This window comes from Protopterus annectens, chromosome 2.part1 (genome assembly GCF_019279795.1).
Source record: "Protopterus annectens isolate FY-2018-M chromosome 2.part1, PAN1.0, whole genome shotgun sequence".
NCBI lineage: Eukaryota > Metazoa > Chordata > Ceratodontiformes > Protopteridae > Protopterus > Protopterus annectens.
Window position 1 is genome coordinate 1,495,752,123 of NC_056729.1, and position 26,745 is coordinate 1,495,778,867.

Sequence of the window (26,745 nt, forward strand, 5' to 3'; positions counted from 1 at the left end):
GGGAAGGTTCGGAGATTGCCCTATAAGCCAGGCACAACTTGCCTCTTAGCAGCATAAAAGATACAGAGTAAAGTGACAAGGCTTTCAGACTGTCCATGTAGATCATGGCTTGGAGCCCCTGTATTTTCTTATAGAGAAACCTCTGAGGTCTCTTCAGCTGCTGCAGGTGTCTGGTGAGGTAAATGCAAAAGGGTGCATTACTCTCTATTAGTGGTCTGATGAGGGTCAAGTACAGTGGCGTTATAACATCCCTTGACCTAGATGCTATTCCCATGCTTATGAGGAGTGCTATGTAGAAGGCTTTCCTTACCACTGTAGAAACTTGGTAGTCAAAGTTCAGATTGCTATCAACCTGTGTTCCCAAGTCTCGCACCACTGGGTTGGAACTCAGGAGGTGCTGTCAATATTGTAATTTGTTGGAAATTCTGTTTTGCCAAAGTGAATAATAATGCATTTTTTGCATTTAGTTTTGGACCATGGCTTTGGCACCAATCATTCACTTGTGTTAGCCCTCCTTGTAATAGGTTGCCATCATTGGGGGGCTTAATCTACAACAACTGGAAAGGCCACAGAAATACCTCACAAAGAGAATTACTGGCCTCAAAGAGATGCCCTATGCAGACCGTCTCAAAAAACTGCAGCTTTACTCTGTTGCATATTGCCTACTCAGAGGCGATCTCTGCCTAACACACAAAGCTATGTCAAACCCAGAGCTTTTAGACATGCTCCACTTAAAGAAATCCCAATCCCTATGAGCTACACATTCTAGGGAGCTAAACCTCATCACCACAATAAACAGAACATGCTGGAGGGATAGATTCCTGTCCCAGAGACTTCCCATACTCTGGAACAAACTACCTATCTATATCAAACAAAGCTCCTCATTAGCACTCTTCAAGAAAAATCTTGATGATTGGATGGGAGATAGGAAATTCACCCCAGGGATCACTTCTGTGGCTCTGCTCGACAGTGGCACAGGAAATTAATTTTCTTGGGTGGCGAAAACCAGGGTACCTTTGGCTAGGCTTATATAGGCCCTAGGGCCAATAGCCTAGTACCTACCTATGAATCTATGAATGATTGCTCCCAGTTTGCAATCATCAGCGAACTTGGTAAGCCAGAGGCCATCTGCTTCGGCCTGGACTTCTGAGAAATAGTTGATAAACAGTAAGGGGCCCAGCACAGATCCCTGTAGTACTTCACTGGTGGAGGTGGAGTCACCAATTTTGACAGAGTATGTTCTGTCACTGATTCAACTGACTACCCCTCTAGTAATGTAAGGGTTAATCCCCAGCTGGGATAGTTCCTCAAAGATGCCAGAGTGGGGGTTTTTGTTGAAAGCCTTGTCAAGGTCAAGACAGGCTGTGTGCTCTGTCTAACCTTCGTCTATGTCTTTGGTGACATTCTCAAAGAAGTACTAGGTTAAATGAGCATGATCTACCCTTAACAAAGCTAAACTGGTTGGGTCCAAAATTTGGAGATCGCCTATGTCCTTGTTGATGAGGTCCTTGTTAATTCTTTCAATGGCCTTGCAGATGAGGCTGGTTAAACTTATGGGTCTGTAGTTCCTAGGGTCCGTTAATGCCCCCTCCCCCTTGTGGAGAAGAATTACTGTTGCTGTTCTTCATTCTGCAGGAACATAGCCAGTTCTCAAGCCATGATTAAAGAGTCTGCTAAGTGTATCCGCTAGGTCTTGTTTTAGATTTTTTAGTAAACAACCTGGGATATAATCTGGTCCTATTGAGGCTGTGTTTTTGGCCTTGGTGAGTGCAGAGATGACCTGTTCTCTATAGATACTAAGCAGAGGGCTGGTGTCAGGTATGCTTTGGGAAATGGTATGTAGGGATAGGGGGGTGAAGTTTGTGCTGAATCTGTCAGCTAGCAGGTTGGCGATATCTTCCAGTGTAGTATGAGTGATCCCATCTATAACCAGTTCGGCACGTAGCTGGGCATTCCATTTTAGACTTTGGAAATAGTTAAAGAATGCCTTATAATTATCCTTGGCTAGGGCTATGATTTTAGTTATGTAATTTGCTTTAGAAGATTTTACAATATTTTTGATTTTCTTGTTTAGGCATAAGAGGAAACTCTTCCTCTGCAGAATGATATCTCTCTTGCTTTTGGACAACAGTTTCTTCCTTTTGTTATATAATCTGTTTGTACTTGAAGTCCATCACAGTGGCTTATTTTTATGGGAAGATCTAATTTTGAACCGGTCAGGTACAGGAGAGTTTATACAGTCACTTAAGTGTTTGTACAGGGCAATTGCATGTACTTCTCCATAATGATCATTTGATGTCTGCAATTGCAGGTGGTATGAGGCTTTTTATACCATCACTTAGTAGGCTAGTTAGCTTTGGTAAAGTTTTTTTTTATAATTTTTGTTCCTGTGAGGGTGTCAGTTCTAGTAGTTGCTTCAAACAAGACTGATTTATTGTCTGACCTAACCAGGGAGGGCATTATGCATGGGGAAGTACAGTAACCCAACCCCCATATTTGTTAGTACTACGTACAGAACTTTAGAACTCCTAGTGGAGGTGCAGACTATCTGTTCCGGAGCATTTGTGTTAACAAAGTTGAGGAACCTCTGGGCAAGCATGCTTTTGCTCATGTATGTCCCCCAGTCTACGGAAGGATAGTTGAAATCTCCCATGACTAAGGTGTTGGGCTGTATGATGACAGGCAAGGGATTCCAGTAAACTAAGGTAGGTGGTGCGCTTATCCTGGTTCATGGTGGGGGATTTATACCTAGCAATGATGTGGTATGGTACTTTCCCAACAGTTAATTGGACATGGAGTAGTTCGAGAGAGTTATGATGTTTGACCAGTCTCAAAGTGTACTTGGTTTTAATGACGATGGATACAACTCCACCTTTGGTTCCTTCATGCTCATTTTGAGGTCTGAACGTGTGGAAGGCATTGTAGCCTTGCACTGCCAGGGGGCTTTCAGCAGCATGAACCATGTCTCGGTAACTGCACAGATGTCAGCATCCTCCAATGTGAGGAGTGCTTCCTGGGAGTGCAGTTTCAAGTTTAAATTCCTAGCATTAAGAAGCACGACCCTGAGTTTGTCTCGATTAGCTTTTGTTACAATGGAAAATGTATTGTTTTGACATTCACTAAAAAAGACACTATGGGGGAGGAAAGGGCCTTTGCAGTATCCAAAAGCCTATAGAGGGCAGGTGCAAACCATCTCAAGCAAAGCAGTGAGGTCTGTCTACCATATCCTCCCAGGCTGACAGATACTGGATCCCCCTGGACTAATGAAGTCACTCATTTTTTTGTTTATGTTGTAGCATCATCCATGGTGAGGGAAGGATACTGCTTAGGGCTAGGGACATATCTGTCTGGGACACATGATCAGAGGGTTCCATCATGTCTCTCTTCATATGGTCCAGAGAGGTACTTCTCAAGTCATTCAGTCCAACATGGTCTATGACAGAGTCATAACGATACTTGTTGTTGAGTGGCTTGAGTGCTTGCATGATTTGTTGGGTCCTGGCACCTGATATGCAGCTGACCATGACCTTCTCCTTGTCCAGTCTCGTGAGGGGGACTTCTGTTTGTCTCACTATGGAGTCACCTATGACTTTCCTCACCCTTTCTATGAAGCAAGGCCATCAGAATTGAACTGATTCAACCCTTTTTTCATTTCTTTTTCTTTATCAATCTTTTGCTGCAGCCATCAACTTTCATCATTCTGAACATTTGCTTTAGGCCATATATTTAGTCTGCGCAGTCTGTCTTTTTCTAGAGTCACAATTACTTTAACTTTCTGTTTTTAAGTAACCTTTGTCTGGAACACCTCTCTATTTACCAAAACTTCATAGAAATGATAAGTGCATCTTATATTCTCTGTTATGTTTTTGGTTTTATTGTGAAAAAAAAACAAACAAATTGATAGTAACATGATTATTCTGAAAAAGCACCCACTATAAAGCCATAACAAAGTATTTGCATCCCTCAAGACATCATGGGAAGCACAGATACCATTATAAAATGCATTAAGACATTTTATAATGGTAAATAAACAATCTGCAACATATTAAGGACGGCAGCCTATAAATACTTTGCCCTTCAGTATTTACAAATGGTAAATGAAAAATGCATTGAAACTACATTTGCAGTATGTCTGAAATAAAGCAAGTTGTGAGATACTGCTGTGTAGACTTTAACCCACCCCAGGAGCCAAGCATCTGAAAACGATAGCTGAACACATTCAGGGAGGTTTGTGGTATCAAAGTCCTAGCTAGAAATGCACAGAAAAATAATGAAGCCATACCATTTCATTCTGTGAACTAAATACTATGGTTCATATTCTGCATTTCATTGATAGTTACAATTAATATAAAGCAAGAACGGAGAAAGGAGAGCAGCATGTACTATAAATATATCTTCTGAACTACTAGATGTGTTGAAACAGATTCTTATCTGCTAAAATGTTATTTATCCACAGCTGTTGGAAATGAAAAGTCCAGACTTGTCCATATGAGGATACATTGTTTCCTGAATCCCTTTTTATTATAAAACAAAATATTATCTGTCCAATTAAGTCTGAACAAACCAGCCCTCTCCTGGATGCTCTCATTGTCCCTACCACAATGAAAATTATCACTCATCCCATACATTCCAGACTCCTTAAGGAATGTGCAATAGACTTGCCCAGGATGCCAATCAATAGATCTGATATAAACTGCCAACCTGCCAAAAGGTGTAGACAGAGTTGCAGCTGTAGGCAGTGAGCATTTTTTTACCTCTCCACACCTCTTTCCTCAGCACCAGTACCGTAAGACAGCTTTGGACTTGTGGCCTGATGCAGGTTTAGGCAAGCTGAACATACAGGAGTGATAATAACGTGTCGGCTATTACTGTCAGGCATGTAGGAGCTTGTAAACCTCAAATACCGTTAACTGTCGTGGGCAAATCTGTTAAAACATGCTTGGAGAAGGGGGGAGGTGCTGTTTATCATCATATACAGCTCCTTTTAGTCTTTTTTATTTGTATGTTTCACTGAATTTTACAGGATTTCAAGATTTTTCCACATCTGTAGCAATCTGAGTGAGGCTTTGGATCAGACTGTATTCTACCACAATAAAAGAAAAGTCTTCCCAAAGAAGCCACCATTTCAGATGAGTAGCTCATCACTAATTCCACTTGCTAAATGTTCAACTTTGCTACCTCTAACTTCAAGTAGAAAGTCTGTGGCACTAGTATTATTCATAATCCAGCTCACAGGAAAGTACTTTACTTGTACAGAAGTTGGCCTTCTAAATTTCTCTCATGTATGTAAAGAGTTCTAACAAGAATGAACACAATAACATAGAGATTGCATGTTCTATAGTTTCAGGTTCACCTTGAATAAAGGAGTTTGCCGTGCTGAAACTCTGCTAAACGGAGTCATGGCTTCAACATCTTTAGATTTTTTTTCTTTTTTGTGTTCTTCATTCTCTGTGCTGTTGGCACTTGCGTCTCATCCACGTTTACTTTTTTGTTAAAAAAGGTAAGCCTATCACAAGCAAATGCTTCTTTTTATGGGTGACCAACAGTGGTGGTACGGCGGTAGCGTTGTTACCTCACAGCAAGAGGTTCTCCCGTTCGATTCTCGGCTTGGCTTGGGAGTGCCTTCTGTGTGGAGTCTGCATGTTCTCCCCGCGGTTGGGTAGCATTTGAAAGACATGCATGCGTAAATGGGCGTGCCTTCATTGAAGGTTGGGCATCGAGCTGGCACCTCAGCGTTTCGTACAAATCTACTGCCAATCATTAGCGGACCAGAGTTCCACTGTGGCGACCCCTTACTGGGAAAAGCCGAAAGACAAACAACTAACAGCACTGACTGCTGAACTGACTTACACAGGTGTTGCACAATAGGCAAATGGGGAGGGAATGCAGGAATCAATCCAATAACACAGAAATAAGTTCATTAGCAGGTTATAGCCTTAATCTGTTCAATTACTTATTCCTCATACTTGATTTATCTAGTGTAGGATTGTGGAAGAGCTGGAGTCTATCCTGGCACTTAGTGGGTACAAAAAGGAGATGTTAATCCTTAATAGTATCCAGTTTATACCAGGACACACACACATTTTTTGAGACTTACCTGTTTACATGCTGCATATATTTGGGATATGGGAAAAACACAGTACCAGGCAAAACCCTACACGGACACAGGAAGAGGTACAGCCTGTACTTAAGAATTGATCAGAAGAACCATGTTCTGTTAAGCAACAATGCCAACTGTTGCCTTGCTGTGCTGCCCTGTCTACTTAATGGTTTAAACAAGTCTCTGCAAAGGTTCAATGCATGTTGCAGTAAGTATGCTTTTGCTTCCATCCGTTCACAGAAGCTACAGTTTGCAGCAAATCATAACTTTTCACATCATTTTAAACAAATTAAGCATGTGGTGGAGTAAAGCCCTCAAAAGTTTTATTGCTGGGAATCTGTTTATTGGTTAGTACTGTGATGCTGGAATATATTTATAGATATATCTACATCCCTATCTATATCTATATCCATATCTACATCAATCTATATCACTCTGTCTATATCTATACATTTGTGTGTGCGCGTATATGTGTGTGTGTGTGTGTGTGTGTGTGTGTGTGTGTGTGTGTGTGTGTGTGTGTGTGTGTGTGTGTGTGTGTATGTGTGTATTTATTTGAATTTATTTACTGGGGAAGAGCACCAATGTCAATGGACCATTTTCAGTGTCATCCCAGATGCATGTGTGTATACACACACACACACACATATATATATATATATATATATATATATATATATATATATATATATATATATATATACATGTGTGCATGTGGGTGTTTGTCTAATATCTATCTGTCTGTCTATCTATCTATCTCTGAAGAAGCCCAATTACTCAGGATCAAAGTGCAATTATATCCTGTAAAATGACAGCAACCTATTGAAGCTTCAGCATCTCCACCATATATAGTACTAAATATACCGAAGGGCAGAGTTCATAAACATTACATCCTGACACTGTAAAGGTATCAGGGACTAGAATACAGTCTCCCTCTGTCCCTGTCTCTTGACTTAAAGGAGACAGTGTTATTTACTGCTACAGCTGTATCCTTTCAATTGCCCTGTGGATAGCATAATAGGTTTTGGATTCTGAAATCCTGAGTCACTTGTCAGCCATAATGTTTTGTTCTTGGATTTTAATGTATACAGCTAACAGGAATGTCCACACAAATTATACAGTTCCATAGAAGCAGATAAAATGGGATGTTCCTATTTGTCTGGCGTGCACCTAAGTGATCTGTACATTTTTGTTTGTTAAAAGATGAAGCTGTGGTAAATTCTTCTATGTCACATACGCTGGTGAGGTACAGAAGAAGTGTTGCAAGCATACTATATGAGCTGTTGCACTGTATGCTGATCTGTAGTGCAGTGAGAAGTTCTGTGTTTCAATACTTTTTTCGACTTTTCAGAGATACCCATTGTACACAGTTCTACAGAATGTTACATATGCTTTCTTTCTTATACAATAACTCACAAATGTTGTTTTCATCAAGCTGTTTGAGTTGTAAAGGACTGATATATGCACTGCAGTGATCACAAGCAAGTTTGTGCCACATGCAAATGGTGCAGATGTTCTTCAACCCAGATGTGAAAATGCATTTAAAAAGATTTCATGCTCAAAAGGAAGCAATTTGAGACTACTTCAGCAATGAGAGTATACTATAAACTGGTGCATTTGTCAGTAAAGCAGTTATGGGATCAAGGTGTGTCACTTTCAAAACAGTACAACAACTGCTGTATGGTCAGCAGACAAATGGAAGCAGGAACAATCAAACCAGGGCCTGTAGGAGGCAGCATGTTAATTGCTCATACTCTATGCAAGCTACACAGACAACAGCCTCAAGTCAGTATTGATCTACAGACCCTGGAGCTGTGAGGAAAAAAAGATCTTACAACTAAACCACAATGCAGCCCAGGTAAAGACCGTCTGAGAAATGTGTTGAAACATTTTGAATTGTGTCAAAGATATGGGATGTATTGTTAGTTGCCACTAGTAGTCTTATATAGTCACCTGGATGCACTAAGTGTGTTTTTAAACCACTGGACACAACTTCCCTTGTTCAAGGGCAACCACTATCTGGTTAAGTGACTAGCTTCAATTTCACGCCTCACTTTACTCGTGTGCTAACCTTAATCCTGCCTTTAATCTTACACACATTGATTTACAATCGCCTCCCTTCAATAACAGTACCACTTCACAAGACACACACACACACCATCAACAATTGCACAACACTACATCTATCCTGTAATCAAGCCATTATTCTAAACCTAACACGTGCACAATTCCCTGTCCCCCCACACAAAAATTGATCACCACACTACTAAGCACATTGTCATTCAACAAACTCACTCTCACAATCCCAAACATTAATGCACAGACACACACACACACACACACACACACACACACACACACACACACACACACACACACACATCACAAAACCTATACCCTTATTTAGTCCTTACTGTAATCGTAACCCAGAAACACTTGTGCCCGTTTTCGATAATTGTGAGAGGTGGTCCATGGGAAAGGAGACTTGAATATAGAGAACTACTGTGGCAGGTTAGACTGAACGATGCTCTTTATCCTTGGTTGAATTATTGCATATCATTAAGTTCTCTGCTTAAATTAAGAGCAGCTGAACAATGAGGGTTCTCTTACATATGCTTTCTTTCCACCTGGGCATTTTCTTCGCCCCTAATATATATAGTCATAAACAATATAACATTTTTTCAATACATATTTTTTGTGCATAGGATTTTATCATACTATTTTTTGTGATGAACAGATTTTATTGAGATGATTCTACAACTTTGTTACACAGTAAAAATTTGAATTAAGGATTTAATCAATCAATTTAATTAAGTAATGCATTAATTGATGGATTTTTTTCATTGGTTGTTTTGTTACATGTGATCATTCAAACTATAATAATTTTAAGGTTAAGTTACTATTGCTCTGATGAAGTGCAACTGTATTAACGGATGAAAGACCTCAACTTTGTGTTGCCTATTTTTTTATTTGTATTTAAATGGATTATTTTACTTTTGGGCTATGGAAGTGGTGTTTTTTGAGAACAGCGTTGCCAACACCTCATCTTGTTGCAGGTTCTTAGTTTTGTTTTTGGGGTGAGAAAAAATGGGAGGTTTTATTCAAAATAGGCTTGAATAAGAGTGCCTTGTTGGAAGGTAGTTTTGTGGGATATTTATTTATTTATTATTTTATTTATTTATATTTGTTTATTGGGAAATTACATCTGGACACAGGTCCTTTTTCAGTGGAGGCCTGGGGAGAAAAGCTGCACAGTACAATAAATGAGCAGCAGAGTACATGAAGAACAACTGAATATACATACAATAGCAAATAATACATACTGCAGCAAACAGTTACATGGATATGGAAAAACATTTGATAAAATAAGGTAATGACATTCCTTTTTTGGAGAGAGAGTAATGAATCTACAGATGTTATTTGAGATGTATTGCAGTGTTGATGTTTTTCCAGAGAGGGAGTTCAGGTGGGAGGGAGTCCATACTCCATCTGGGGAAACCAGATTCCTTTACCAATGGCTGCTTTTGCATTGGGTTTGAAAAAGTGGAAATTTTTTGTGTCCCAAAGAGAAGGTTGTTTTTGATTTAGATTTTTCATTAAAGGTAACCTGTTATCATGCTTAGTTTTACAATTATTCACCAAAATATTGATTTTTGTCCCTACTGATCACAGCATGGTCAGTATCTTTACTTTTCCCTCACTTGATTAAAAAGCTATCTGAACACTTTCACTTAGATGTCCACCTGGAAACTGATAAACTTGGGTACCCCTGAAGAAAAGACTGGTCACTTTATACTGAAACAGATATTAATTCACTCTGGGAGCCAAACAGATCTCGTTACTTACTTAGCCGGCAGGGGAAATACTACAATCATTAAGGTGGTTTCCCCAAATTGAGGTTCTTCCATTGCACACTTTGGATGGGTCAACCCCCTGTGATTACATGATCTTACTGCATTCCCTATTAATCAAGGAATATTAATATTCTTATCTCCCTATAATAGTTTTCTGGACAGGCTAAACGTTCATTAAGTAAAAACTACTAACCTTATACTAGCATGTATCACAACTGAAATCTTGTCATAAGACCTACACAAAACAGGCCTTTAATCTAGCACCACTGAATATAATTTTCCACCATTTTCCAGTAATTCAGTACGTGACACACACACACACACACACACACACACACATATATATATATATATATATATATATATAGGAACAGTTTATAATCCCGAAATTCTGAAATATCGAATATCAGAATCCCGGGATAATAAAGCCGAAAGCTCAAAACTCCGAAAGTCCAGAAGCACGAATTTCAAAATCCCAAAGTTTAGAGATGTTGAAGTAGCGCTTCGGGTGTTGCGGTGTGTGAATGGATAGGTGGAAATTCAGGTAAGTATTTATGTTTAAGGGTCTTGGTTACGGACTTTAGTGTGTGTTTGTGACTGTGATATGTGTGTGCAAGGGGAATGTAGTTATGTGGTGGTGTTTTCGTGTGTTTGTCTGTGCAGTGCGACCTTGGAGTTAGTATATTTAAGTAGGGGGGATGTGGGGGGCACAGCCCCCCTGCCTGCATGTAGTGTAGGTTTGTCTATTTGTGTGTGTGGGGAAGGCATGTGTATGTGTATGTGTATGTGTGTGGTGTATGTTTATTGTAGTATTCGCGATTTTAAAATTCGCGCTTCTGGGGTTTCGGGATTGTAAGGTTTCGGCTTTATGATCTCAAAATTCTGAAATTCGATATTTCAGGATTTCGGGATTATAAAGTGAACCCTATATATATATATATATATATATATATATATATATATATATATATATATATATATATAGGTCTACTTCATATGACCTAAATTTCATTTGACTGAAATTCATTTGACTGAGACCAAAATACTGACAGTTCAAAAGACTGAAAACTCATTTGACTGAAACTCATAACACTGACACATTAAAGTAAAAGGTATATGCCCTTTTCCCCATTGTAGTGTGATCCTGGAGTTAGTATATATAGTTAGGGGGGTGGGGGGCACAGCCCCCCACATTGGGAGATGTGAGGGGCAAAGCCCCCCCACATACTTTATAAATTTTAAACCATACAAATAGATACTTATAACTGCAATGAATAACTCTTTGCAGAAAACAATATTTACCTAAACTATGTGGGGGGCTTTGCCCCCCCCCACACCCCCCCAAACTATATATACTAACTCCAGGATCGCACTATAGTGGGGAAAAGAGCATATACCTTTTACTTTAATGTGTCAGTGTTATGTGTTTCAGTCAAATGAGTTTTCTTTTGAACTGTCAGTGTTTTGGACTTAGTCAAATTTATTTTAGTCAAATGAAATTTCAGTCATATGAAGTAGGTATATATATATATATATATATATATATATATATTATATATATATATATATATATATATATATATATATATATATATATATATATATATATATATATATGTGTGTGTGAGTCTACTTCAGAAGATTGACTTAACAGAAAGTCAAATGTCATATGGTCAAGACCATATGATCGTCTTTCCGAAAAGTTGAACAATGGAAAACAACAAAAGTCAACATTTTTGCAGGGGGACAAGCCCGCCGCACCCCCCATGTGGGGGGGGGGGGGTTGTTCCCCATACGCCTTGCATATTATATATACCAATTCAAGATCACACTACAGTGGGGAAAAGGGTAAATTTCTCAATCCACACTGTACCATGATATCCATTCAAAAGTTTTGACATATCAGAAAGTCGACTACATGGACTCGACCACATGACATTCGACTTTCTAATGACTTGATCTTCTGAATGGGATCCATATTTATTTTATATATATATATATATATATATATATATATATATATATATATATATATATATGGGTCTACTTGATATGATCGATATTTCACAATGCCGAAACCCATATGGCTGAGACCATATGATCGACATTTGAAATGTCGAACATACAAGCAGACCAAAACAAAAAGAAAACTAACTTTCAAGATGCCCCCCCCCTGCACCCCCTGTAACTTTAATATACCAACTCTGAGATAGCACTACAGTGCGGAAATGGAAATCTTTCCATTCCACACTGTTCCAAGATGCCGGTTCCCCATGGTCGACATTTCAAATGTTGATCATATGGTCTTGGCCATATGGGTTTCGATACTGTGAAATGCTGACCATGTGAAGGGGACCCATATATATATATATATATATATATATATATATATATATATATATATATATATATATATCCATAGTTTAACAAAATATTTTGACCACTGTATGTACTCAATGTGGGGGTAGGAGCAAGCCATTTCAGTACAATACAAAAGCCCTGCAACTGTTCATAGCTGTCCAGGAAGCCCTATTGGTCCATCTATTCCCTCAGCTGCAACAGTAGCAGTTGAGTGGCACACAGTACCAGCCAACCAGACAGTCCCTAACGGGCCTACCACTACGCTGCCTGCAGCCTTACAATAACTGCCTGGTTGGTGGGGGGGGGGGGTTGTGCATGCTTCCAAATACACTCTCCATAACTCAGCAAGGAAGATTCTAACTAATGCAGCAAGAGCCAACACAGCCACTACAGTTGGAAATGCACCAAGCCACTGTTAGGGTGTCTCCAGTGTATTAAGTCCAACAACCTCCCTCCCCCTGAATGATGAGCAAACTGGCATGAGCTGCTCAAGCTCATCTTCCCCACCTTGTCAACCAGCTGCAGACACTACTTATTGCACATGTTATGAAGGCTGTAATTAGGGCTTCACCCTTCTACACCAAAGGGCTGAGTAGCTAGCAAAATATTTTTACACTCTTTCTTAAGGCAGTTATCTTTTTAATTTAACCATGTATGCTTAAAGTGACAACCATAAAACTAGGAGGAATGTATCCTATTTTATCTGCTTGTTGAATGAACAAGCACACTGGGGAAGGTACCCCTTTTCAGGAGCAAGCAAGGAGTACTAAACAATGACTTACACAGAGGCATTCAGTATTCAAATAAAGGAATCAAACCCTGTACCCTGGGCACTGAAGAAGCCCAATAACAGTTCTGCGCTTTAGTTCTTTGTTCTAACTGCCATATCTTTTATGTTTTTACTTTATGCACTTTAATTTTGAACTCTATTTGCAGTTGACATATCTACTGCTGGCCTGTCCTGTATAGGTATTTAAGCTGAATGTGGCTGTCTTATTTTAAGTCTGCAGAGCAGCTTATTAACATTCATTGTGGCCATGAATAAAACTGCAGTGTTGACTGATAAAAGCCCAACATCAGAAGGACTAGCTTATGCTGCACTTATGAGACTAGCTAGTCTTTTTAATAACAGACAAACTGCTGCATCCCACAGTATGTTTAATGCCATAGCTAGTAAGATGTCAAATGGATCTGCTGTACACAGTTAGAACAGCTAATCCCTGAGCATAACCTGCAATTGGAGAACTGCAAAGTTTAGAAGAGTGCTAGTGCTATGAGATACCTACCATGCATGCAAGTCACCAAGGAAAGGTAAAATACAACCAGACTATTTAGAAATATAAAACTGATATAAAACTGCAATCAGAACATCATATGAAAATATACACAGTCTCTGTTCTTTGATTTCCTGAACAGCAGAATTATGACGAGCTGATAAAGGATACCAGAACTAGCGACTGGTGTGGCATGGTTGCATGCCACACTGCACTCAGAAATCAACAAATTAATATAACAAACTCCATGGTGACCGCAGCTTGGATACAAAGGAAAATTCACTACTGCTGTGCCCTGCAGCAAAACCCTACCTTCCAGCTCTGCTCTCCTTATATTCTAAACTACAAAATAAAAAATTAATTGCTACACCTTCATGGTTTATATTACTGCATTCCAAGACATAAATGTAGCTCCTACAGTCCAACATGACTTTCATGGTCTGAAAGGGCTACATTCCAGAAACTACAGCATCAAATGACGTTACAAAAAATTATTTGAACATAAGCGACCTGCACAGGGTATCCACTGTGTTCAAAAAATGTTTGTTTGCATTGACAATAAGGAACTGTCATACTAAGCTGCTACCCCACTCTGCGTTTTTACTTAAATGCATATCATTTGCTCATTTTTATAATTAACAATATTTGTACACCTCTTGCATATGTTGATATCTTCGGCCAGACTTACAATTCTTTAAGTACCGCTCTTTCTAAATGCAGCTCAGAAGTGCTCTCTGTTGTTTCTTTCAGCCTCACTTGAAGAGGGGACATAGTTGGCATACCTACAAATAAATAAATACACCTACACATAAATAAAACAGATCGTCTCATGTGTAACTCTAAAGATTGTCTATAGGTAGTATTCTAAATTAAAGTTTTCCGGTAGTTTTAGACAGGAAAGTTGATGTTAGTTAGTGTGCTTTTACATATAAGAAATTGATTAATACCAGGAGATATATAAACTACAAGCAAAGTGTGTTACTTAAAAAAATTCTGCAAAAGGGTATAGCCTGCAGTGAGCTGTTTTAGAAGCAGTTTGTGGTACTGTGAATGTAATCACATCTTTATGCTTACACAACATGGTCTACTGCAGAGAAAATATTTTATAGCCTGACCAGTAAAGTTTACACATATTTATACTTTGCCAAAGTTGTAAGGGTTTCTCAGTGCTTGCAATCATTGTAGCTTGTTAGTGGTTATGTCTCATTTGTTTAGTCAGGTAGCCTATGGCAAAACTGTCCATTTTCATCCTTGCCTTTATAAAACAACGTAAAATACAAAGTATATTGATAAAAGTAATTGGGAAATTAAAACTGTATAAAATACAAGACAAGGCAGTACCACACCTTTCAACTGCACCTGATTTTTGCAAAATGTCCTGGATTTTATCTCATATTTTTACCCTAAACTTCACAATGTTTTTTTTCTGGTAAATCACTAATGATTACTGTTGGTTAGTAATACCAAATATTAGATAGTGTTTCTAAAATGTATGTTGATGCAAAATCTGTTTATCTTTTTAATTGAAGAGAGTAATATTTAAAAAAAAGTCTCTGATTTTGTGCCTTTGTCCAGAATTCTTGAAGAAAGCAGTTGAGAGGTGTGAACACTACATATATTAATTTAAAATACAAGTAAACAAAGCGGAATATAGGGTGGGCATGATAGGAAATAATTAGAAAGCAAAGCAAAGTATTACAGACTGATCAGTCAGGTGCTTAGTGACAGTTGTGTAGTATTATGTGCCCTAACAGTTTGACATGACAGTGATGTCAGCTGAAGATGCTGCTATAAACAGAGCCCTTGAGGACCAAAGACACAAAATTTGCTGTAGCTGCAGCAAAAGCCCCAGGGTTGTTTTAGTGCATTGACTGGATGAACTTTAGCAGTCCACTCATTACCTTGGCATACACTGCTGAGCTGTACCTATGGTTTATCATTATAATTATGGCCTGTAATTTATTTAGTAAATGTTTGTGTGACCTTCAGATAGCACAGATTATAAGCAGTTTACGCTTAGTTGCTGGTTGTTTATCCTAAGTGCCCCTATCATTTAATTTTCACAAATGGCCATAATTAACTGCATTTACCACTTGCGGCTAAGTGCACTTTTTCAAATCCTAACAATCTTCTTTCCATATGGGCCTTTACATTAACATATTTTTTTGCTTTTACTAACAGCTTGCAATGGTTCTAAGGTTTGATCATTTCATACCTAAGACTACAGAAAAAATGATCAGGCATTTCAACAACATTCACATCTGAAAGACAGTTCTTCCTAGCTGTGAAAAAAATGTTTGTGGGATGCAACTTCAAAAGACCACATTAGCCTGACTGGTTGCCATGATAACAGATCACACTTATCTGCATGGAGAACAGGCTACAAAAAGCATGTCTGAACAATTTTTAAGCAATTCTATGTATTTATTCTGTTAGTAGGCAGGACTTAACATGTGAAAACTTGATTATGTCTGAGATGGGGTTGGAAATAGACTACTACTTGCCTGAATGGAAATCCCCAGCTTTTAAACTATACAAAGCCAATCTTGTTGGTTGTATTTCTTAGGCTTCCCCTTCTAAGACCTCTCGTGCAGTCAGGTGATGTGACAGATAAATGCTGGATTCTGCAGTCATGTTGGAACACACCAGGTTATTACATGACAGCCACAATGGTTAAATATTGTCTATATCTTAAAAGCACTTACTCAAATATCAGTGTCTGTCTCAATTACAATATGGAGTGGATGCTACTTATATGGACCCCCCTCTCCGACCCCCATGAAGAAATACGTTTTGCAGTCTGTGATATTTTTGTCAGACTTAAAATGGAAAAACTTATCCTATAAATATTGAGCAGATAAAGGGATGTAATCAGGAATGTTCACTTAAAATGTGGTCAAGTTTAAAACAATAGCTTTTAACCCTTACCTTCCAAAAAAGAGTCAAAGCAAAAAATTGGGGAGTTGCCCTTCAGTTGGGAATGCTTACAATATTGGTACTGTTTAGTATTTAAGTTAACTGACTATGGGGATTTGTACCCACTCATATTTTGTAAAGGAAAATAATTATTTAAAGGTCTGGTAGTACTTACTGACTATATCAACATGGCTCTTACATTTTCAAAAACTTCTGGGAAAACAAGGCAACCTCTGGAGGTAAAATCAGGGCTGCTCTTTAAAACCACTAATACTTGAGACAGTGTGGAAATGAGCTAGACAGCATACTGTGCAAGGACTTGGTATGTACATTTAATTTTCATATGGATCCTCAGCTCATCATGAAAGGAGAAGAACAAAATGGAGATGCTGAGATGAAACTCCGGGAGGTCCCAATACTGTCCACAGCCACTGATGACGAAATGAAAGGTCAGTGCAATTGCAGAAGAAGTTACTTACAAAATGTCTCACTTCTGTCCAGAGATGGATCCAACACTAGGAAACCTAGGCTGTTTCCTAGGGCCCTTGTTGACATGGGGGCTTTACTATTAAAAAATTCCATAAATAATAAAAAAAATAATAAAATAAAACAAGCCCAGCATTACAATCTCACAGGAGAACTTCAGGGACAGCAAGTACAGAAATATCCGCCCTAGGATGTTGATGAACTTCTGTATGGACTGCAAGCACATAATCTTTAGAAAGTCACAGGAGATTTGATTTAAGATGGCAAATATATGCAGAGCAAGCCAGCCCAAGCACTGTTCCAGTGAGGGCATAGTTGTAATTGGGGTAAACAGGTGTGTGTGGGTTTGTGTGTGTGTGTGTGTGTGTGTGTGTGTGTGTGTGTGTGTGTGTGTGTGTGTGTGTGTGTGTGCGCGTGTGTCTATGTGTGAGCATTGATGCATAAGCAAAATGCCCCACTTAGGGACACTGTCTAGTTAAGTGACTTGCACAGAATCAAACTCTGCACCTTACTGGCAGACAAGTGCCTTGAACCTCCACATCAACTGCCAGGTCTCCTTTAATTTTTATTTATTTATTTTTTGTTTGTTTGTTTGTTTTTGAAAATCACTGAGGATTACAGTCTGTCAAAGTCAGTCATAGGGTCTCAGAGTTGTGGTGCAACAGTTAGCACATTTGCTTTAGGTGTAGGAGGCTGTGGGTTCTCTTCTCAAACCTAGTAGGTTGGTTGCTGACACTACTGTGCAGCTTGGGGGAGTGGTGCTGCACTCCTGAGTATGTCTTCCTTTGGACGAGATGCCTAGTAACTATGAACTTGCTGTCAGTTTGCTAGCCATTCCCTATTGCATATTACCAGTGCATGTGTGTGTGTGTGTGTGTGTGTGTGTAAGTAAAATGCCCCAAGTTAGGGAAACTGTCTAGTTAAGTGGCTTTCCTCAGAGTCAAATCCTGTACCTTAATTATTGGAAGACAAGTGCGTTTTAACCTTCACGTCAACTGCAGGGTCTCTTTTAATTTTTATTTTATTTTACTTTATTTGTTCTTGTAAATTACTGAGGATTACTGTCTGTCAATGTCAGTCATAGGGTCTCAGAATTGTATTGTTCAGTATCTGTGGTGCAACAGGTAGTACACTTGATTTAGGTGCACATCGCTGTGAGTCCTCTTCCCATGCCAGGTACATTGATTGCTGAATCTACTGTGCAGCATAGGGGAAGGGGTGCTGCCTGTCTGAGTGTGTCTTCCTTTGGATGAGATGCCTGTTAACTATAAACCTGCTGTCAGTTTGCCAGTCATTCCCCATTGTATGTCACCAGCATACCATTTTTTTTAAAGTAACATACACAATTTATTGTTCAAGAGTACCAGACATTGAATTTGTAGACGAAGTACAGAAAAACAAAGTCATTTGTCAGCAACAACCTCTTCACTCTGCACATATTGACTGACACTGGTAGATTATAATGATAGCCGTTTGAATAGCCTTTTATGATTGAAATGTTCTGAAATGGGTAGTTTTGTCTTTATTGATGCATACATTTTGTTTCACTGCTCGATGGAAAAATGTTCAAAACTACAAAATTTAAAATACACTCTAACAAGTGGTGCTATATTAAACAAGAGATATAATTTAATACAATAGGAATGTAAATCAAAGAACACATGCTTTTATGCATGGTCTTAAAAATGTGTACAGGAGACCCATAGTTTGAAAACAGCTCAAAGGTACACTTAATCTGCCACTGGCCAGATGCCTTTTGTATGAATGTGGATTACAATGCAGATTCAATGAATGTGAGTTTCAAGGTTGCTCATGCTAAGTGTGTTTTCACTGCAAGACTGTATTGCTTAGTTTTATTTAGCAAATGGCTAGTAGTGGTTGTGCTATAAAATTTTAAATAAACGTTTTAAATTAAAAAACAAATATTTGTAATTGCAGAAGTAAAGAAAAAAATAGTGTGCAATGTGACAGGATTGAACAGTGTTTATGGTAACTGAGGAGAAATGGCCAAGTAATGGGACACTGGAATGGTCACTGGGGGGGGGGGGGGGGGCACTGATCGAATACCTTGCCTAGAACCCCATTTGACCATGAGCTGGCTCTGCTTTGGTTCACTTACTTGTCACATGTACTCCATTAAATGGATGTAGAAGTGCTGCACAGTAGAAAACTATCTACATCATCATCATCTTTGAACATGATTGTTTGACAAGCATTTAAAGATTTGTGCCTCTGACATATAATCAATGGGTTTACAGTTCATGACTGTATACTAGAGAGTTGGGATTGCTCAGATGATTAAGTGTTGGTCCAAAACTGGAACTGCACATATGCGTCCCTTTCTAGTAAGTAGTAGCCAGTAAAGTGAGTAAGGGATCGTTCCCATTATGGATCTGATTTGTTTGGTAAGGAATGCTTACGTGCAGATGAGTAGAGGTGGAGCTTGTTATACTTTCAGTACTGCACCTGTCAATCAGTATGCTATCTACAATGAGTATGAATTCAGTTGTACAATATCCCTAACCCTTCTGTGGACAGCCTCATTGCACTTGGTATTCTGAGACAGTTGTGTAAGAACTTACCATAATAGTAGATATCCTACTGATCACTACTAATTGTTGGGCTATCTCACCAAATAACTAGGATGTCCGGCTGGGGTAACAAAGACAAAACCTTCCATAGAGCCACATGTCTGACATATGACCTAAGCCCATGGGTGGTAGGGTATATAAGCAGATGTATGAACATAAATACTTAGCCCATCTCCAAGCTAGTAGGGAGAGGCAAAAGACAAATTAAACGTGACAAAACTAACTACTATAAAAACATGCAAGAAAAATATGTTGACAACCCTCAAAGATTCTGGGCAACAATAAACACTATACTTCAGCCAGGTAAATCCACAGCACCAACTCCTGTGATAGTAAACAACCATGATAACATTCCCACACAATTCAATAAGCACTTTACCGAAACCGTTCAAACCCTGACCAATGCTCAAAATAATGTTAGTAGCCCCACACCAACAACTACCCAAACCCACTCCATCATACAAAACAATTCCTCCAACTTTTCCCTGCACCCTGTGTCCACAGAGTTTATTGCTAAACTCCTTCACAAACTTAAACCAACCACTCTGGCTGCTGATAACCTACCAGCAGATTTCCTTCAGATAGCTGCTGAAGCTATAGCCTGTCCTGTTGCTATTCTCATCAATCAGGCACTATCAGAATGCAAGGTACAAACCTTATAGAAAACATCACATATACCACTACACAAAGGAGGTAACGCCTTAGAGCTCACTAACTACTGGCCAGTCGGTATTCTGTCACCCTTATCTAAAATATTAGAAAGAGTTGTTCATATTCAACTAATGCAGTACCTCCAAAATAACAACCTGCTATCAAATGCACAGCATGGCTTTAGACTCTCCCATAGCACCACCTCAGCACTACTGTCTTTCACTAACACAGTAAACCACTACAGAAACAAAGGACTTTTCGTATCTTCCATATTCTTAGACCTATCAAAAGCATTTGACATGGTTAACCACAATATGCTTCTCAAAACCCTATCCACCCTAAACATCAGCCCCTCCTCTATCCCATGGTTCAACAGCTACTTATCAGGCCGTCAACAAGCAGTCCTATGGCAAACCCAATTGTCCCCTTTATTATCAGTATCCTTAGGTGTCCCTCAAGGCTCCATCCTTGGCCCACTACTTTTCTCTCTTTGTACCAACCAGTTCTCTTCCTCCACACTCACTTCCTTAGTAGTGCAATATGCTGATGACATCACCCTTATATGTGCAGCTCCCACTATAAAAGAACTGCATACCCTAACATAAAATAACTTTACCTTAGCCGAAGCATGGTATACTAACATCAAACTCATTCTTAACCCCCCCCCCCCAAATATTATTCTTTTTAGCCCAGGGAGACCCCCCCCCTTGACAACAGTTTTTGCATAACTTCCAAAGATAATATCCAAATCAGTTCAACCACACACACTAAACTGCTAGGTGTTGAAATTGACAACAACCTGAGATTCGACATCCACATAGTTCAAAGCATCAAGAAAGTAAATAAAAAGCTTGGACTCCTTTACAGGAACAAACACTTTATCACTAGACACACCAAAGCCACAATAGCAAGGACTCACCTCTTATCCATCCTCCTGTATGCCTCCCCAGTCCTGACTAATCTCTGCCAGGCTGATTTAATCAAAATGGAATCTTGCTACAACAAGATTCCCAAGTTTGCTACCAAAGCCTCATACAGATCATATCACTGTCTATCCCTTAAGCAGCTTAACTGGCTTGAGCTCCCTCAACTACTGCTACTCAATCAATTATCAGTAGCAGACAAGTTATACTACCTTCCTGATAAAACTCCTGCACTCCAGGATCTAATTCAACCCTATACTACTGCTAGACCCTTAAGATCTACCAATTGCTAGACCCTTAAGATCTACCAACCATAAATGTTAACAGATATAAGAATGATGCTGGTAAGTCAGACTTTGGTTGTACTATTGCAAGAATCTGGAATACTCTACCTAGCCATATAACTTCTAATACCTCTATTACACAATTCAAAAGGCTCCTGAAAAACCACTATTCTAACAACTGGCTATGCTCCTGCTACTCCCCAGGTTAAGACATAAAAAAATGCATTGAAGTGTGGGTACTGTTATGTGATTCCAGTTCCCTGGTAAGACTGTTATTCAGATCATACCGAAAGAATGCCTAATGAATATCACTACTGTAGGTAAATATTGTATAGATCAAGGACCTAGTACCAATGCATGCTTTTATCCTGATAATTATGTATGTACCTACTACCAGTGCATGTTATTATCTTAAACAATATGTATGTGTTTTAACTTTGATTCAAATGTTCTGAATTTATTACTGTTACCTTCTGTGTTTCTGAATTTATACTTTTGTGTGTTTAATTTATGTAATGCATCTTTTGGAGTTTATCTCCACAGGCCTCCGCTGAAAATGGACCTGTGTCCAGTTGGACTTTCCCAGTAAACAAATGTAAAATAAAATAAAATAAAAAAATGGTAAGTTGTTACACAACTGTACTATGTCCTTCCTTAGACTATTGTTGCAATATTCCAAACTGTTGGGTGATTCCCAAAGCTTAAGTGGTGTTAAGGGTGGTTGGAATGAAGATAGGAAAACTGTGAAGCAATCGAGAGAGGACTGACCTGGCAAAGGCAGCTTTGGATTGGAAAAAGGCATCTGCTCTGTAATGTTTGGTGAAAGTATGCACAAAAGACCAAGTAGATGCTTCTAAAATTTTTTGAGAGTCAATCCCTTGTGACGGGCACCAGATGAGGCCACTGCTCTAGTAGAATGAGCCGTTGCTAGTTAGGGTAAGGATTTGCCATGTTGAGTGTAGCAAAATGAAATGGATTTGGAGATCCAGTAAGAAATAGTTTGCTTAGAAACAGGGTTTCCTAACTTACAATCTTGTAAAGAGACAAGCAAATTGGTCAGACTTGTGAATTTCCTTATTCTTATCCAGGTAGAATCTGAGCTGTCTATGCACATAGAGAGAGTGCCAAATCCTTCCTCCCTTATTTTGTGGATTAGGGAAGGAAGTGGGAAGACTGATGTCCTGATTGAGAGACAGTTCATTTACTACATTTGGCATGAAGGAGGGATTGGCCCTAAAAGACACTGTCCTTATAAAAAATAAGGAAGGGAGGGGTTGCCTTAAGGGTTTATAGCTCAGAGACTCATCAGGCAGAGGAAAGGGCAACCAGAATAGCTTTCCAAGTACAAAATTTGAGAGTTGTAGATGCTGGTTCAAAAGGTGAGTTTTTCCAGCACAAAGCTGAGGTCCCAAGCAAGAGGGATAGTTTTTCTTACAGGTTTCAGACGGAGTACATCTTTTCAGAACTGTTTTATCTCTAGTCTGGCCAGAAGCAGAGGATACAGAGGTAGGCATGCAGGTATGGCTGAAATGTATGCCTTTAATAGATGAGTATGCAAGGATAGACTGGAACAGCTCGCACAAATAAGAGAACAGCAGTGGCCTATTAGTCTGTACTGGGTCCTGAGTTTTAGTTTACTATCATATAGTAAATTGTTTACATTCTATGTAAGATCTTCTGGCAATAGGTTTTCTTACTCATGGAGTATCTTAAGCACAACCTAAGAACATTGGTGTCTAAAAGGGATCAGAATCCTATCATCCATAATGTCAGGTTGAAGGATGAAAGAATGGGATGAAATAGTGAATCCTGCTGTGTGACCACATCTGTTGTGCAGGAACGCTTCTGGTGATGGCCCTAGGCTAGATAAAAGGGAAGGGTGAATCAGTGCCACCTTGGCAAATAGGGCTTCACCAACAACATCTTTTTGTATTCTCGATGGATCTTTACTAAATCCTTGGGAAGAAGAGGGAGTGAAAAGGAGGCATATAAGAACCTCCCTTTCCAAGAGAAGGACAATGCATCCATCTTCCAAGCTTGAGGACAAGTAGGTCCTGGTTCAAAAGAGTCAAAATTGTTTGTTCTCAACAGAGGCAAAAATATCTATCTGTGGCATCCCCCATTTGTGGATTATGTCCTGTGAGGGACATTATCATGAAGGAATGTAAACTACTTGGAGGGAGAGGTTTATTTTTGTGGCCTAATTCCATGGCAAAAGAGGCAATCTACACAGTTGGTAAGATCCGGCGCATGCATGCTTGTTTATGTACCATAAGACCATTGTGTTGTCTTTGAAGGCTCTTAATGGACATGGTTTCTAAGAATGGCAGAATATCTGCAGGGCCTGTATTAGTGCCCTCATCTCCTTCAGATTGATGTGCTCTGATCTTAGATTTGTAGGCCATTGTCCTTGAACTCTCAGGTTGCCCATCCATGCTCCCTGATGTGTCCGTGCAAAGCTCCTGTTGCGGTGTCTGCAGCTTGAAGGGAACACCTTTATCTGTGGTATTCACTACAGTATTTCTGTCTTTAGGCAGAGCAGAAGAACTTGTGTGCTCGGGGATGAGAATGTAGGGACCAGGTAGATTTCAGGTACCACTGGATCTTCCTCAAATCGAGTCTGACAACAGGGACCGTGGAAATGGTTGCTGCCATGATTCCCAGTGTTCTGAGGATCTTCCTGGTGGTACAGGACTGAAGAGGATGAAGAGAAAGGAAGTAACTATTTAGGCTTTGCAGTTTTTCTAGAGGAAGGAAGACCTTAGTTTGGTGTGCAATCTGCACCTCAAGAAAACTAGGTCTTGGGTTGCTTTCATTGCTGGCTTTTTGTGGTTGATTGTGAAACCTAGGGTCTGAAATAGGGCCAGGGTGAAGTTGTGATGAGTCAAGAATATTTGCTGAGAATATTCCTGTATTAACCAGTCATCTAAATGAGGGAATATCTGGATTCCTTGAAACCTGTAGCAAGCTATGACTGGAGCAAGGCACTTTATGAATTATCTAGGAGGTGTACAGAATTCAAAATGTAAAGCAGACAACTGAAAGTGTGATGGACCAATATAAAACCTCAAAAATATCCTGTAAGTAGGGTGATTAGGAATATAGAGATAGGCATCCTTTAGGTCCAGTGACACCAAGAAGGCTGGGGAAAAATAAATGGAAGCAGAGTTTGCAGGGAGAGCATCTTGAAAGATGGGACAATGTGAAAAGTGTTAAGTGTGGAGAGATGCAGCCGGTCTCCTACTTTTCTTGGGATGAGGAACAGTCTGTAATAAAACTTTTTTCCCTGCATGTCATTGCGGCACTGATTCTATTGTGCTTTGCTCGAGCAAGGTTTGAATGATGGGATAGAGCAACTGCATCTGATGTTTTTGGAAGAAGAGGGATGCCAGTGAATGGAGGCACCTCTTTTTAGGTCCTTTTGTATCGATTTTGAATGGCTGAAAGAACCCATTAGTCTGAAGTGATAAGTAACTATTTTATAAGTATGAAGAGAGCTTTTGGATAAGGTTGTGAATCGACCAAGGGGTGGGAAGGGGGCCAGAGGGTAGTCAGGTAGACTTGTCTGGGTAAGGAGGCTTCCCAGATCTAGAGTCCCTGTCTGGTTTATCTTGGAACCTTTTTCTTGGAATTTTCTTGCCCTTAAGAGAAGCCCTCGATTTCATGCCAATGAAGGAAGTGGGTTTGCAGACTAATTCCTTTAATATCTCAGCACAGAAGTAATAAAGATCAGTCTACAGTCCTTTATAATTTCACCTTGTTCCTGCAATTGTTTAAAAAGATTGGCAGCAGCCAGACCAAACAAAAGATCCATGTTTAAAGGAAAATCTAAGAGTTTTGCCTTAATATACACTGAGAGGGGCTGAGAATGTAACCATGGATGCTTCTGGATCAAAGAACCTGTAGCAGCTGGTCTACAGGAAACTTCTACTGACAGTTGTTTACTGGCAGGTTCCTCTGGGGAGGGCAGTGTTTTATTTAAATTGCCAAAAAATGAAAATATATATTTAGTCATTTCAGTCTGATAATTCAGAGCTCTAAAGGCCACAGTGGAGGCTGTATACACCTGTTCTCCAATCTATCCATTGCCCTGTTGTCTTTATCAGAAGGAAGAGCACTGATAGCAGGTAGTAACTTAGAGAGCTTGTCTGAAGACATGGAAAAGGATCTTACACAGAGGTTATGTGCAGAAATTTCAAATCCTTGGGTATCTTGTAAAACCTGTCAGACTTTTTATGAGCTGTTGCCGAGAGTTTGGTGCAGTTCAAGTGGATGGAAAGGCATCAAGGAAAGCCTCCAGAACAAGAGGTGCAAGAGCAAGGGTGCCTACTTCCAAGAGGTTATAGTATCTCTGTTCAACCTCATAAACTTGCTTAGATCCCCATTTAAAATACTTCATCATTTTAATAATAGTGTCCTCAAATTAAGCTTCTTTATTAAGGAGTCAGGTGAAAGGGAATTTTCATCATCTGAGTCCACTTGGCCTAATGAATGGATCTGGGATGAATAGGCCAAGGAGTTCTCTTAAGAGTCTTTTTCATCATCATTATTCTCAGAAGAAGTGTCTAAGTGAATCTTTTGGGGAGTGGAAAGAGAAGCCATAGTATTAGTAGTGTTTGCAAAGGATGGTGAACTAAGTGCCATTATGGCCTTAAACAGGACCTGAGAAGAATCCATCCACTCCTTTTCTTTGGACAATGTCTGAGGTAAAGAAACATTTTTATTTTTTTTTTCTTGTTTCTTTTTCCTAAGTGCAATGTGTGCTTTGACTAAACACAGAGACTATGACCTCTGTTGAGCCTCAATGAGTGATCCTGGAATTTCCTCTCCAATGAGGATGTGCAGTATGCCTTTGGCTTCTTCACAAATTATTAAGCGGGGTTCCTTCTGCTGACCATCACTGGTAATTTCAGTTGATTTGGACATGCAGACCTCGGTGGGGTCATGGTAGTGGGAGTCTAAGTAGGTGTTGGGTGCACCTCTGCAGCTACATCCATGTCTAACTAGCCAATCATAATTCAGGTATAGGCCTCTTAAAACCTTTTCTTTTGAATAGGCAGGAAGTCTGGGGGAGACAGGGTCTGCCATCTTTACTTGGGCTTGGGTTTTAAGGTGCTGGGTTCCCAAATAGGAATTGAGAGACAAAAGTTATATTTTTAAGGTCTTTGGAACAAAGGACTGACAGATCATACACTTTTGTAGATGTGCTCTGCACCTAAGCAGAAAAGGCACTGGGAGTTCATCATGGTAAGGAATTTGCCTACCATATTTGCCCTTCCACCTCCTTGCTAACATTTAATAGAGC

The 26,745-nt window shown here is 39.4% G+C and overlaps 1 protein-coding gene and 1 non-coding gene across 7 annotated transcripts in view; one reads left to right on the forward strand and one right to left on the reverse strand.

The window, feature by feature from the left end:
• Window positions 1-26,745, reverse strand: part of TP73 (tumor protein p73) — a 1,605,115-nt gene that overhangs the window by 374,392 nt on the left and 1,203,978 nt on the right. The window lies entirely within an intron of this gene.
• Window positions 9,943-10,098, forward strand: LOC122795122. Its single transcript, XR_006363744.1, has one exon. It is a non-coding gene; the product is annotated as a U1 spliceosomal RNA (small nuclear RNA).